Below are 14,261 nucleotides of genomic sequence, written 5' to 3'. Positions count from 1 at the left end.
TTGTGCATTCTCAGAAGGTGCCTGTTGAGTCTCTTAAGTCCTGTTACTATCACTGTTTCACTAGTGATTCTTGGGAGGGTAAATGTCAATTTAGGAAAATAAAAACAGCTGTAGTAACATTTTAAATTGGAGGAAAAAATCATGATGCGTGTCTTTTTTTTTTTTAAGTTCACAGAATGGGCAATTAAATATATCATCCATGGAAATGTGGGGTATTCTTGTAAACCAGTACTGTCTTGTAATTCTGTGTACTGAAATTGGTCTTGTTTCATGTGATATATGCAAGTTTCTGATTACCAGCAATCAATAACATAGCTTCAGTAATTTGGCACCTCTAAAAGATTTTTAAGATAGATATCCAAATTCTGTTTTGGTAAAATTGACTTAATTAGTTGAATCTATTAATGTGGGCAGAAAACTTTGCTATTAAATTGCTTCTGAGAAGCAAAATCCCAATTCTGCAAGTGAGTGCCTACTTGAATAAATCATTATATAAATTAAAAGCTTATGTATAAGATCCTAAATGATGGATAAAGAAGAAACTGTATGTTAGTAGTATATTCTCAACAGTTTTACTAAGCTTTTAATTAATATCAATATAAGACATTGTTAGCATGTGTCTCTTAAAATTAAATTGTCCCTTAGTTGCAGCTGCCAGATTGTTTATCCCTCTGCACTACTTGCATTGGTCTGGCAAAACAATAAAAACAGTTCATTGTTATAATCTGACTTCCTTGACAAAAGTACACAACTTGTCCTTCCCATCTCTCTAATGGAACATTCACGGACCTCCATCGCTTGTGTGGCATAGGTGTACTAAAAAAGGTGAAAATATGACAATATGAAGGGAGGTAAAGAGTACTTCTGCCTTGCCTTGTCATATTGCCAGACTTCCCGAGAGCCACTATTAGATACCAGTATTGGCATCTGAAAGGAATTTTTATCTGGAACCACAGAAAGAAGGGCTGAGTTCTTGGCTTTGCTGCTTGTAGTTTTTCTCCCATTCTGAAGACAAGCTACAAATCCACAGGAGTTTATAGAGGTGTGTCAGCTTCTCTTGCCTTTTCCTATATTGTGAAATTACTTTTAGAAGATGCCTAAAGAAGGAGCTGTACTGCAGCAGTTATGCTACACTTGTGAGTGGGCAACCTTGAAAGCCCGGTGCTTTAGACTGCTCTCCACTGGATATCTTGCAGCAATGACAGCTCTCACAATGGATTGCTCAGATCTCAAAGTATTTGGATTTGTTCTGAAAACATCATTTTCTAGAACTTGCTCCCATTCAATTCTAGTCTTTCAAGCAGAAAAACGTTGAAAAGAAGAAATACTAAGAAATGGAAAGCAAACTACATAAAAAGCCTTTACAAAACCAAGCCCAACAGAAATGTTTTTATCATCACTTTTTTTTTAAACTAAGGCTGTTTTGTAGCCCGCTTATAGCTTTGGAATGTTTGTTCTGCACTGAGAGGGAGGGTGAGTAACTATTTATTTTAGCAATCTTTTGTAAATTCCATAGTAGGAACTGTCTGGCCCACATACAGAAAATAAAATGCTAAATTAACTGTTTATCATGCAGAAGGTGATGTCCTCAAAAGTTAGGATTTAAATTTTTCTGTGAAAATTCAAACATCACTATACTATGTTTTCAGTCTGAGTTCTCCAAAACATTCAGCACATTATGCTGATGTGGATATAGGAAGAAGAGCGAGAGAAAACAGCACTTAAATGGAGAAATTATAAATATATTTTTTTTAAACTATATGACCTGTATTTCCATAACATTTGTGGTTCGACTCTTTACACTCTCTATGCCAAAATTGATGTGCAGGGTTATTTACCTTTTAGAAATTTATTTCATTTAAAAGGGCTGTGCGCATTCAGAGTAAATATGCATTCGTTTCCCATGAATGCAAACAGCTGTGTCAGTGGAAACTTCCCAAATATAGATACACAGTAAGGTATCCATTCACAGGTTAAAATAACTGCAACAGTTAATTAGTAAAGTCCCTTTTACACAAATATTTGGTTACAATTTTAATACCTGTATTGGATTTTTAAAACGTTGACAAATAACTGCCCACTCAGAACTTTAAGGGATATTTCAAAAAGAAAACATTTTGGTCAAATAGAAAGAAATGTCGCTCTTATAGGCCTGACTCAGCATGCAGTAGTGTTAGTTGGAATTTTCACTGAACCATGTACTCTGCCATATGCAAGCACACAGGATCTTTAAGAAAGAATAAGCAATTCTAATAACTCTGCCAGGATATTTTGTCAGATTTGCAAAGCAAGAAATCAGTCAATTCTGCTATTAAACAAACATCTGTTAAAACTTTGCTTTAGTTACAGTTATATAGAATACCTATATCTATAGGTATAAGAAAGACATTTATAGTAGATCAGTGTTTAGAAGTAAGTTTCTTTGGAAAGGTTTATCGTAGATACTCTCTGTTACTTCACAAACCGGATGTAATGATTGTATGGGTTTTTAGTCTCATATTTTCAGCTTCTGACAGAGCTATGGATAAGAGTGTGACTGCTTATCAGTCTTTGGATGAATAGGAGACTTTTATAAAACATGCTGTCTTGTTTGTTTCCTCATTGCTGATCCGCATCCAAGGTCATATTGATATTTTATACTAATTCATTGTTGCTGTACCATAGGTATTACTTCTAGGCTGAAGTGCACTCATTGACTGTTTTATTGACATGCTTTGGCAGCAGTTTTTATGTCTATTTTAGTGCTTATAAAATTTTGTGAGTGAAAGTCTCTGAATGATTTCAGAAATATTCAAGAGCTAGCTGATTGAGGTCCAAAGGCAGTCTGAACATTTAAAACACAAGTAATGCGATGACACAACGATTCAATTTATAAACTGGGATAGCAGATGGCCGTCAAATGGGTAAGAGGTAAATTGCCTGACGAATGATTAAAAACATTTTCAACAAACTCAGTTTTATATAGACTGAAAGACAGATGCTGCTATATTTAAAAGCTTGTGACCTCCTTGCTGCATTTGTCATTGTAGACTTCTTCTTTCTTTGGAATTATTGGCTTGTGTTTGACACAAATGCATATAGCTACTAATGCTTATGCTCTCTACCACTTACAAATTAAGTTCTATTTCCAATATGTCAGTATTGAATCAGTACCTGTAGAATGACTTGCAGAATGACCTTGACAGATTTTTTTGTTCTAACTTTATGTATTGTAGGCATTTTGTAATTAAAAAATAATAATAATAATAATAAAAAAGAATTATTTAAAACTTTTTCTGCAGAGTATGTCTAATCAGCCATGATGATTATTGTTAGATGCCCAAATTCACCTTATACAGATGTCTTTCTGTACGATTGCAGATTCTTCACTTTACAGTGGGCAGTCATATTCCAATAAAATGCCACAGCTCATGCTGGCGGTGGTAGGTACTGCAGAATGCAGCCTGTTGCTCAGCTCTGGGTTATGTCTACAAATTGCATAGTCACAGAAGATTACGTCTTCTGGTATGTTCATCTATTCAGATTCATCTGCTCATAAGACTTAAATTTCACAGGATGAAGAACTTAAGGTGATATTTCACAACAAAACCTGTTAGATGAGTTGTTGGCAGTATTTCATGAATGCAAATGATTTTGTTTAGGTTATTTGGCCTTTTGCATTGAAATATCCACCAACGTCCTTAGACTTAAGACTACATCAGGTAATGCATTTAACATTTAAGTAAAAAATATGAATTTAGAAGAGATTTTCCAGTTCTTTAGCTCATTTACCTGAAGGCTGTCAGTTTGGCAGGTACAGATATTGCTGATTGACATACATTACAGCAGAACTACAGCAGACATTGATAAGGAAATAAGGGAAGTAGTGTCAGTAGAAGCAGAGTATGCTTCTCAATGTCACTTTTGTGTTTCATGGTTGATGAATCTTTAACATAGAGACAGCTTGTTAATCAGAATATCCACAGGATTTATTATAGGCATCCAGTTTTGGTAGAACCACTACAGCTAGTAAAAATGTGTTTCTGTTCTATGTGTAGCATCCTTTTCCAAAGCTCTGTTAACAGAAAATACCCATGGGTTGAAAACTATCTCTACAGTTCTTAATGTTTGTCAGAACTTTTCCTTAGATTATTTCTTTGTCATCATTATCATCATTAATTATGCCTGTTATATTAAATGGACACTAAAAATGAGGTTTGATTGTGCTATTCACTGTCTGAAGTCAGAACAGCAGGAGGTACTTGTCCAGAGATCTCCAAGTCTGAATGACGTTCATCCAGGAATGAGACTTTTTGTTTGATTGTTTCAGCAAGCTATTTTAGTGAAGAAGGGAGTTCTCTTTCATTAATGCCTTCTTTTGCAAATACACTTTTGTCAGTTTATTATTATTATCATAATCATCATCTTTGATCATTGCTGTTCTGGGACTAGGCCAAGTCATGGTTCTCAAAAGAGAAGCTTTTGGAAAGTGGTGGCAGCTGGCCTGCTTTCTCTGCAGCCTTGCTCTAAACCATGGGCCTTCAGGTGCTGACACTGCATTTGGTTGTCTTCTCCTAGAGTTGAGAGTCTCTCTACTAGTGCAGTTTGGGGGGAGAATCCTATCCTTATAGCTTCTTCTGTGATTTACTTGCTTTTTTTTTTTTTTTTTTTTTTTTTTTTTACTTTTTCTCTGCCATCCTTACTAGAACTGTTGTGTGGTTTCATAGAAGGCTGACTGTGCCTTGGTGCTGAGAAACTGTGCAGTGCTCATGGATCTTCTCAGGCGCTAAGGCTGGTCATTGCAACTTGGAGCTCATCTTGTACAGCCCTTTGCTATCTCAGCATGTGCAGGTAAAGCCAGAGAGGGAAATCAAATGTGATTTGTGTGCTCCGCACCAAGATGTATTAGTGGCTGATATGTACTCTGTGGAAGGGAATACCTGAAAAATTATGTGTTTACGTCCTTTTAATTGCTGCTGTCAGGAGTGAGTTGTCACAAGGGAGGCTGCTGCTACCACCAGCCGTGTCCTAGTGTTTCCTGTGTAAAGCTCTGTCAGGTTCAGATACTGACCAAAGAAACTTTACCAAGATCCCATGAACTCTCAGATGGCAACTCCCATAAACCTGTTCCTTCCCTACTTCAGTACTTACTGGTTGTTACTCTAGCCAGTTATTTCCGTCACTTACCTGGCTTGAATGAATACACATCAGTGGTAGTGATGTGTTTACTCAGAACACTTTACATCAAGTTTTGACATGTTTTGTTTGTATTTTGTGAGCTTTGTTTTAAAATACGAACTCCAACAGACTCATCGGGCAGACAATGAAATAGTTTCTAGTAGCCACCAGTTGCTGCATTGAGCAGCCTATGAAGGAATGCTTGCATTTCTTCTGAATTTCTCTTACATTCCTAGATAGTTAAATCTCAGCAAAATACTTTTCCACTAAGGTATAGGGCAGCTTACCTCTCTGAAATATTAGAAATATTTTTCTCCTTCCCTTCCCTTCCCTTCCCTTCCCTTCCCTTCCCTTCCCTTCCCTTCCCTTCCCTTCCCTTCCCTTCCCTTCCCTTCCCTTCCCTTCCCTTCCCTTCCCTTCCCTTCCCTTCCCTTCCCTTCCCTTCCCTTCCCTTCCCTTCCCTTCCCTTCCCTTCCCTTCCCTTCCCTTCCCTTCCCTTCCCTTCCCTTCCCTTCCCTTCCCTTCCCTTCCCTTCCCTTCCCTTCCCTTCCCTTCCCTTCCCTTCCCTTCCCTTCCCTTCCCTTCCCTTCCCTTCCCTTCCCTTCCCTTCCCTTCCCTTCCCTTCCCTTATACAAATTCTTCTATAAATTCTTCTTTATTCACACCAATAACATCTATTCCATCAAAATATATCTGTAAGCCCACCTTTGCTATTCCTCCTGGCAGTAACACCTCTATAAAAGAAAGTTTCAAGTTTTTCATTGTGAAGAACAGCACTTGACACTTTTAACGCAGTATTCAGCTTTCTTTATCATATTAGTGTGTATTCGCTAGTTTAACCAATCCTTTGCAAAGGTCACCTCATTTCTGAATTAATTTTTTAATGAGAACGGATGGACAACCTACTTTTTAATAACCCATAACCCACGTGCTTAAGGTAAACACATAAAGAAGAATTCCAAAGTCCCTTAATAACTTAATTGCAGATACCTTTATATCTTTTATTTTTCAATCCAAAATTTGATCAAGCATCCAACACACATGTCCTTACTTTCCTCCATACTTCAATGTCTAAGAAGAAGGTGACGTATTGGAAGCAGCTTGGGAAGAGCCAGAAGAGGTTGATGGCTACCCATATGGAGTCTGGGGAAAAGCAAAGGCAGACTCTCAGCCCTTACAAACCTCTGCAGATTCTTTGGAGCTTTAAGTGGAGTCAAAAGAATTGTACAAATAGATCTGCTATTGGGAAGGCAGTCTTTCTGCTCCAGAGAAAAATTGTGAAGTATCTGAGAAGTAAGGTTGCTGCTTGATGCCTGCAAAGTTGTTTACCTAGATTTAGCAAACCACATGAACTTTGCACTTTTAGACTTGAGGCTGTGTCTTCTTCTGGAGTTAAAATAATCTAAAACTATCTGAACGGGACAGTGCTCAATTGACAATGCTAATGAATGGTGTCTTTCTTCAATTGCTTGACTTGGGTAGGTTTATAGGTTAGAGCTCTTCTATACGTGCAGCTGCCCCTGCAAGTTCACAGGAGCATCGTGTGCTCAGGAGCATAAGGTCTGTAGTGACCTTATTGTCATTTTCTCCTTTTTTGATGTAAAGCAAAATATACAACCAGAGAAACCAGACACACACCTGTTGTTCTCTTCTGTTCAGTCCCAGTAAGCAGGACTCTGCTTCTTCAAAAGGCCTGATCTGACGTTTTTATTCATAGCCTGGGTAAAGCTAGAGTACTACTATGTTTTCAGTTTTCCTCTTGTAGACTTGTTTTACAGAACAAGAGCGAGCAGCAATGTGCAAGCCAGCTTTAAATGTACCCAGAATCTTTGTTTTCAAAATTCATTATACAATGTGTCAACTGAGAACCTATTTCCTTTGAAGCTTTGATTTTATGTCAGTAGGGTTTAGGGATTTTTTTTTCCCATTCAGCTGTTCTTGTTTTCAACACCAAAAGATCAAAAATTATTCAAACCACAAGTGGGTAAAAAGGGTAAAACCAAAGAAATATAAGAAGCTTAAATTCTGATTTGCAAAGTTTTCTGCTTCTGCTGCACCTTTGTTTTCTCATCTTAGGAGGAATAATTCAAAATTATTACTAATAAATCTTTTCTCTTGGGTCTTATTTGGTTTAATCTTAAAATACTTCTGTGTTAAAGTATGAAAGCTTATCTCAAAATGATTTTTTTTCTAGGTTTCTTTCTTCCTTTCTCTTCTTGAAGTTATTTGCATATTTTATGATAGTCTGTACAACTGTAAGAAAGCTTTGTCCATCCAGAACCTGAGTTTCTAGTTTGTTGTTCTAAAACAAGAACAGCTGGGTTGTTTAAGGTTTTTATTGCTTGTTAATCACGAAATTTTAGCCAAGGAGAATAGTACAACCATTATAAGTGAAATGTAGACATTTACACTAAAATGGAAAGGTTACGATTCTCAACTAGACATTTTCTTTTTAAACAGAAATAAACAGCTTTAACTTTTTTTTCTAACAGATCTGGGAAAACAGGATACTATTTAATATCAGTAGATATCTGTAATTTCTCTAACTCCTGTTCATAATTATTTGTTGATGGGGTGGGTGATGCATTTCTCCTGAGACAAACAAAATGAACATGCTAACCATTAGCGTGGCATCTAAAAGCAGGTACTTGTGTATTGTTACCCAAATGACAATAACTGAAAAGCCTTAGACCAAAGGAGGAACAGTGAAATAATAGCATGACAGTACACATGAAGTTCTTTGCACATGCAAATTATGCTGACTTCAGTAATGGCATAGGCATTAAATTGGGAAAATGCACCTTGCAAGCTAACTGATCAAAGCCAGGTCTCTTTAAAGGCATTAACACAAATACAGATCAGTACCAGGTGGCATTTCAGTCTGTTGTTAAACCATACTCCTAAATTGTGCTGCTCAGTGAATAGGTTTGCCAATGGGTGCTCATGCAATTTTTGTGGCAAGTGCCTTCCCAAGGAACATCTCTCCATGGATTTATAGCCATCCCTTGGATTGCATCCAGCTAGCTGATGGAACATCTGGTAAGCATTGTGTTTGTAATAAGCCCTTACTGTATAAAGCTGGCTGGAGTTTTTCAGGCAAAGATCGATGACCTTTTCTTGGCAGGCTTCTAACTGTTTGCCAAAACAAGTGCTTCATAGGGAGCAAGACACTGGTAGAAGATTTGGTTTAAAGACGCCTTTGTATTGTACTGTAAGAGTTTGTACTTGTTTAAGGAAAATTGCATTAGACTGAAACAGAAAAATAACGAAATTCAGATATATATATATTGTTTCAAATTGCTGTCTCTCTTTTCACCATTTATGTAGTACAAGCTCTGATTTCCATATGTTTTTGTTGTTTTTTTGTTCCTAACAAAATTATTCAAGGCCTTTAGAATATCTGTGGTTATTATCACCGTTACATATGCCTAGGATGTTTTTGAAGAAAATGTGAAAAGTACCAGACTGAAAACTATAGTGGTGTTTTTGTACAGAAGGGAAACGCCAACAAGTAATAAGATTTGGAATAGAAATACATAATTTTTGAAGTCTGTATTTGGCTAGCTATTTCATAAGACACAGTAAGGGTAGATTAATCCTTCACTCATTGCATAACGTGATATATGATGTGAAAAAAGTTTTAGTATAGTTTATGTGTATGTGTTTCTTTTGTAGTTTCTGGTTTTGTTTCACTGCACTTCATAAAATACCTAGCCTATATTCTGTTATTTGCTTGTTTTCTTGCTCTACATTATTGTTGCAGTAGCATGATCTGAACCACTCTGTTCCATCTTGCCCCCCTAATAATACTCAATTCTGTTTGTTGTTAGTACCATTGAGAAAAATGTCATAGTCCCTATTGATTAACTGATCAGGGGCTGAACAGATACAGTAACGCACAAGTTAAAGACAAATTCTAGCTCTGTTCCTGGCCTTTACATTAACCAGTCAGCCTTAGGAGTGTTAATGTCCTTTCTGAACGTCATTAGCCAAATGTTTACTGTCTTCAACGTAGCCTAAAAATCTAATTCTGTTCTTAAAATATGAGTTCTACAGTAATGTAAACATATGGAGTCTCAAAAACGATTTCTTTTTTGAGTATAGTCTTGAAAGGTTAAAATATTTATGAGTACAGCTGGAAAAAGAGAAGCGAATTTAGGAAAGTTTCTTCTTAATAGAGGCTCAAAATCTGCGTACAGTTGCATATTTGTTCCATGAACCCATTGCAAATAAGTATAAAAGAAAGTATGGTAATATATTAAGTGGCGGTAAAACATTTTTTAGGTTTTAAAAGCTATTTAAAAGAATCAATCATTCAGCTGGAAAGTACCATCATTATTTCTTAGGTAATAGCCTGAATTTCAAACTCTTAGACTTCTTAAAAATAATAAGCAGATGTACTAAAAAGACAGGCGCATTAACTGTACTCATTTGCCATGGGATCTTAAATCATTTCAGTCTTTTTGCACTTTATATTTAGGGAGGGTGAACAATACTCAAAAGCCATGGTGCATAATTTGGAATTTCACTCAAGATAAAGCATCTGAAGAAAGTTAATAAAATCTTTATTCCATAAATCAGCAAAATTTATACTTGCTCTTGTTTTGGCAGAATACACACGAAGTAGAGTGAGAGTCCCAGTAATTAGAGATTCAAATGAGAGTAATAAAAACACTACTCATGGAAAAGCCTTGTTGATATTGAATGTGGCCACCATCAAGAGGGACTTTTGGTCTCTGTTTTACTACTGGACACTTGCTACCATTAAATATGTGTATTTCTTTCTCCTTTTCACTAGTAATCCTGTCTATGCTGTGGGGGAATAAAACAATAATTTGAGTACTTTTATAAGCAAGCATTACTAGGTTAAATAAATACATAGCTAAAAATATTTTACATTAAAAGTAGGTAACAGAGCTGCAGATAAAAGAGCAGTAGTCCTGGCATTGGTCAGAAGCTTTGTTGCCTGGTTCTGCATGTTACATTTGCGTAGTCAGAAACCTTTTTCTTATTTCTGTAACAGCAGCTGAGCTCATAATTTGGTAGGCTCTGTCTGTGATGGATCTTCAAGGCGTATGGTTCACTAAATGTGGATTGCATAATGCCAAAGTCGAATGCATTGGAACATCATTATTCCAGACTACAGTGGTTGTGGGTTTTTGTTGTTGTTTGTTTTTTCCTTTAGGGATTTTTCTAACCATAACATACTCTTAGAAATGCCTCTGCCAAGTGATCTGCTCATTGGTAGGAATACTGTATTTATTCTTGTAGTACCATCAGAATGCAGTATGATTTTATATACTTGCAAATGTTGCTTGTTTCTCCTTCCTCAAACCTCCTCACCTTCCTGCTGAAGTAATTTGGCTGAAAGAATAGAAATACTCTGGTAAATGGTTGTTGTCTGTAATAGGAGTTATTAGAATTATGAGGTAAAGCTTTCAGTGCAGTTTGTTTTCAATTGGTTCCTTTATCCCTTCAGAGTCTGTTCTTTCCTTTTCTCTGCTACAGCCTTTTTCATTGATGCTTTATACCTGTGAAGGAAAAAATAATAATGTTTTGCCACTGTCATTCAGCAGTCAAAAGCAGTCTCTGCACATAAAAATGACTGAATAGAGCGTCTGTGTGTTACTTGGAAGCTTAGTTGTTTTGTTTGTTTTTCTAAGAAAACATAAGAGAAAGCAAGATGCAAGGCTAGACAAAGAAAATCAAGTCCTTTCATTGTCTCTGTGGATTTTTGTAGTGACTATACTAAGGAAGGTACTGAAAGCTGTGACTGAAACAGAGGTAAATACTCTGATTTAAATGTTGCCCGGTCCTTTGTCTTTTTTTTTTCATGCTACGACTTCATTTGCTTTCATTATTTCTGCCAGTTTTCTCCTTAAAAATGAATATCGGGGAAAAAGTAAAACAGATTTTAATCTCCAGAAACAACTTTAATAAGTGAACTGGCTGATAAGTTGCAGTTGCAGCTATTGCATATAGTATAGGTCCTAAATTTCCCCCAACACACATTAAACTTAACCATTACTAAATAGAGAAACAGCATTAGAATCTAGGACAAAATATTCCACCAAACCAAATCTGAGTTTTATTGACTCCAGTTTGCACCAGTGTGGCTCCCTCCTCCAAGATACAGCGGAAAGAAAAAACTCATTTATAAAACACTATTGTAAAGGAGACCAATATATACTCCCTTTCTGCTTACTTCTCTGTTTATAACTCCCAGATCAGTACCAGTAAACTGTATCTTTCCCGACAATTCCTAAGCATATGCTTTTCTTCTTTATTGGACTCGTTTTTTTTTTTTTTGTTTTGTTTTTTAATTTAATATATTTTTTCTGTTTGTTTCGCTTTTAACTTCTTCGTCCCATCATTTTGGAAATCTGCTCTTCTGTGAATGATACGATTTAAAGGAAACATCTTCCATCACAATTCACAAATTTCCCACAGTAGATAAAAGTAACAACGGGTGTTGGTTCACCTCTGACAAAAATACTGGGGGCAGTTGTATTTGTCTCTTTTCGGAGCAGCGTAATTGTTTACATCTGCACAGCAATATCATAAAGCAAGAAAGAACTAGAAGGGAAGAAATAACTTATTTTCCCATTTAAACTCCCAGTGAAACTTTGTGAATGTATAATCACTTTCAGACTTTGGTCAGGGTGCTTAAAAATCTAGTCCAGTCTTTATTAAAAGTATGATGCAGTCTATAACTGTTGTATGACAAAGAACTGAAGCTATCCTTTTTGGTTTTGGTGGTTTGGTTTGTTTGTTTGGTTGGGTGGTTTTGTTTGTTTGTTTTTAAATTGTGCCAGTTTAACAGTACAGTTCTGCTGGTAAGGACTTTATCTGGAGCTTGAAGGAAGGAAGAAACTTTTGGATTCAGGGGTCAGGCTATTAAGATCAGCTTTGAGGCTTTCCCTCAGTGGTGAGTTTTTAGCTTTACAAACATAGTGCTGGGCATTTCAGTTGATTAAGTGGACACACACCTACCTCCACATATTCAATATTATATTTAATATTATATTCAGACGTAGAGGCCACAAATACTTAAGGGTTTTGTAAATCTATGTGAGAATCAAATAGGGCACATACTGAAGGGGAAAAAAAAAAAAAAAAAAGGAAGCAAAAGATCTTATTAACTGGAAATGCAGTAAGCAAAATTTAAATAGTGAATGCTTTTGAACTGCAGCAATATGAGTTTAAATGTCTGATTTACTTTGGTGTTAGTGCAGCACGTGGGCTAAATACCTTTTTAAATTTACTTTCAAGTGCTTTAAAGTATTCCTGAAGAAAAATAAAGCAAAAACTTAAAAAGAATTCCAAGTGTTCTTAGAACACTTGTGTGCATTCTACAATTACAACAATTTTTGCTAATATCTATGAGAGCAGATATTTGTTTTAGAGCATTCTGTTTTCATGTGTCTACAAATTTCTGAGTGCATAGAAATTTTGTAGTTGTTATATTGAATACACTTCCAGGCTGGTTCAAGTTTAATCCTTCAGACAAGATAATACTCTCAGTGTGTGTAATGGAATCACTGATGAAACCATTTTATAATAATGTTCTTGAGGGCAGGATTGTTTGGTCAAACCTCATCACTGGAGCAATTCGTATATCTGCCATCTTGACTTCCGGCAAGATTCTTCTGTGCGTCAGCAGACTTCTCTGGAAAATAAGAGTACTTATGACTATTGTGCTGAGAGGGTAATGTTAATAAGTGAAAGTTATTCTTGGGAGAAAAAGCTTTGTAAATGCTGGAAAAGAACTTGAGATTTAGATTCATATCTTGTTTTCAATTAACTGCCTACTCTTCATTGAAAGAGTAGAGAAAGTACACTCAGTGTGATGTAATGCACTTACACTTATTAAGATACAATTTATCCCTGTTTCAGAATCCTAAATGAACTTTGAGGCTTTTGTCTTTTAAGAATCCATTAATAAACTCTTTGCTGGCTGCAGTTACTAAGTTCTAATCAGGATTCCTTACTCAAATTTCATTCTTGAGACATTTTACTGAAACTAATCATTTTAATTTGTGTAAAAATACAGCAGTTATTTGTTAGAATGACAGAATGGTTTGGGCTGGAAGGGACCTAAAAGACCATCCAGTTCCAACCCCTTTCCATGGGCAGGGACACCTTCCACCAGACCATGTTGCCCAAAGCCATATCCAGCCTGGCCTTGAGCACTTCCAGGGATCCACACCTTCTCTAGGCAACCTGTGCCAGTGCCTCACCATCCTCTGAGTGAAGAATTTTTTCCTCATATCTAATCTAAATCAGCTCTCTACAAAATTGACCATAATAAATAGATTTTTGTCTTTCAATGTGTTGTGCTGGTAACCTAATTCAGAATGGATCTTACGGGAGGGGGATGTTGAGGAGTGAAAAAAAAAAGTCCCCAAAGTATCTACTGATTGCTTTCAGAATTTGAAGATTAAAAAAGTTGAATTATAGGTTTAAAAGAAGCTGTCATCCCTAGTCTTTCTTATTAGAGAGCATAAATTACATGTGCTTAGGAAAGTTAGGTATCTAACATGCATAAGATAAATTTTACTAGTTCATTTATTCTTCTCGGGATGCAATCAGTATCAGAAATCATTTTTCTTGTTTTAAGGTACGACTTTTGAGGGTTTGATTGTGTTTCCGTCAGAATAATGGACGCATTACAGAAAATAATTTAGCTTCTCTTAGATTAAGCATTTTCCTTATATGTGCTTAAGTGTTTGACTAAGTTGTATAATGAAAGTATATCTTGTTCTTCAATAATTTTTCCTTTTTTTTTTTTTTTTTTTTGAGTTAGAGGAGTGGGGGGAGACATCATATACTCAGTAGTATCTTGTTGGATGCCTTCTCTGTAATTCTGTAGGCTCGCAGATTTTCCATCTAAGATTGCCAAGCTGTTTGGCATATTGGGATGTGATCCAGCTTTTTGTGTCTCTGTTTCTTTGCAGCATCACAGTCCTCATTACTTACAGATTTCTAACTCGCATTGCTCCAGAAAGGCTGGCTTGGGATATATTATCAAAGAGCACGGGCCACTTTTCAGACTTTCCATGTATCCTGGGCCTCAAGAAGAATCATTGCTATTCCTTGCATGA

General features: G+C 36.2%; 1 protein-coding gene across 1 annotated transcript in view; it reads left to right on the top strand.

The window, feature by feature from the left end:
* The window catches only part of PRKCE (protein kinase C epsilon), a 296,885-nt gene that overhangs the window by 104,802 nt on the left and 177,822 nt on the right, over positions 1 to 14,261 (top strand). The window lies entirely within an intron of this gene.

This window comes from Aythya marila (genome assembly GCF_965140915.1).
Source record: "Aythya marila genome assembly, chromosome: 3".
Classification (NCBI taxonomy): domain Eukaryota; kingdom Metazoa; phylum Chordata; class Aves; order Anseriformes; family Anatidae; genus Aythya; species Aythya marila.
The sequence above is the reverse complement of the archived record's forward strand: the minus strand, read 5'-3'. Positions and strand labels throughout refer to the sequence as shown.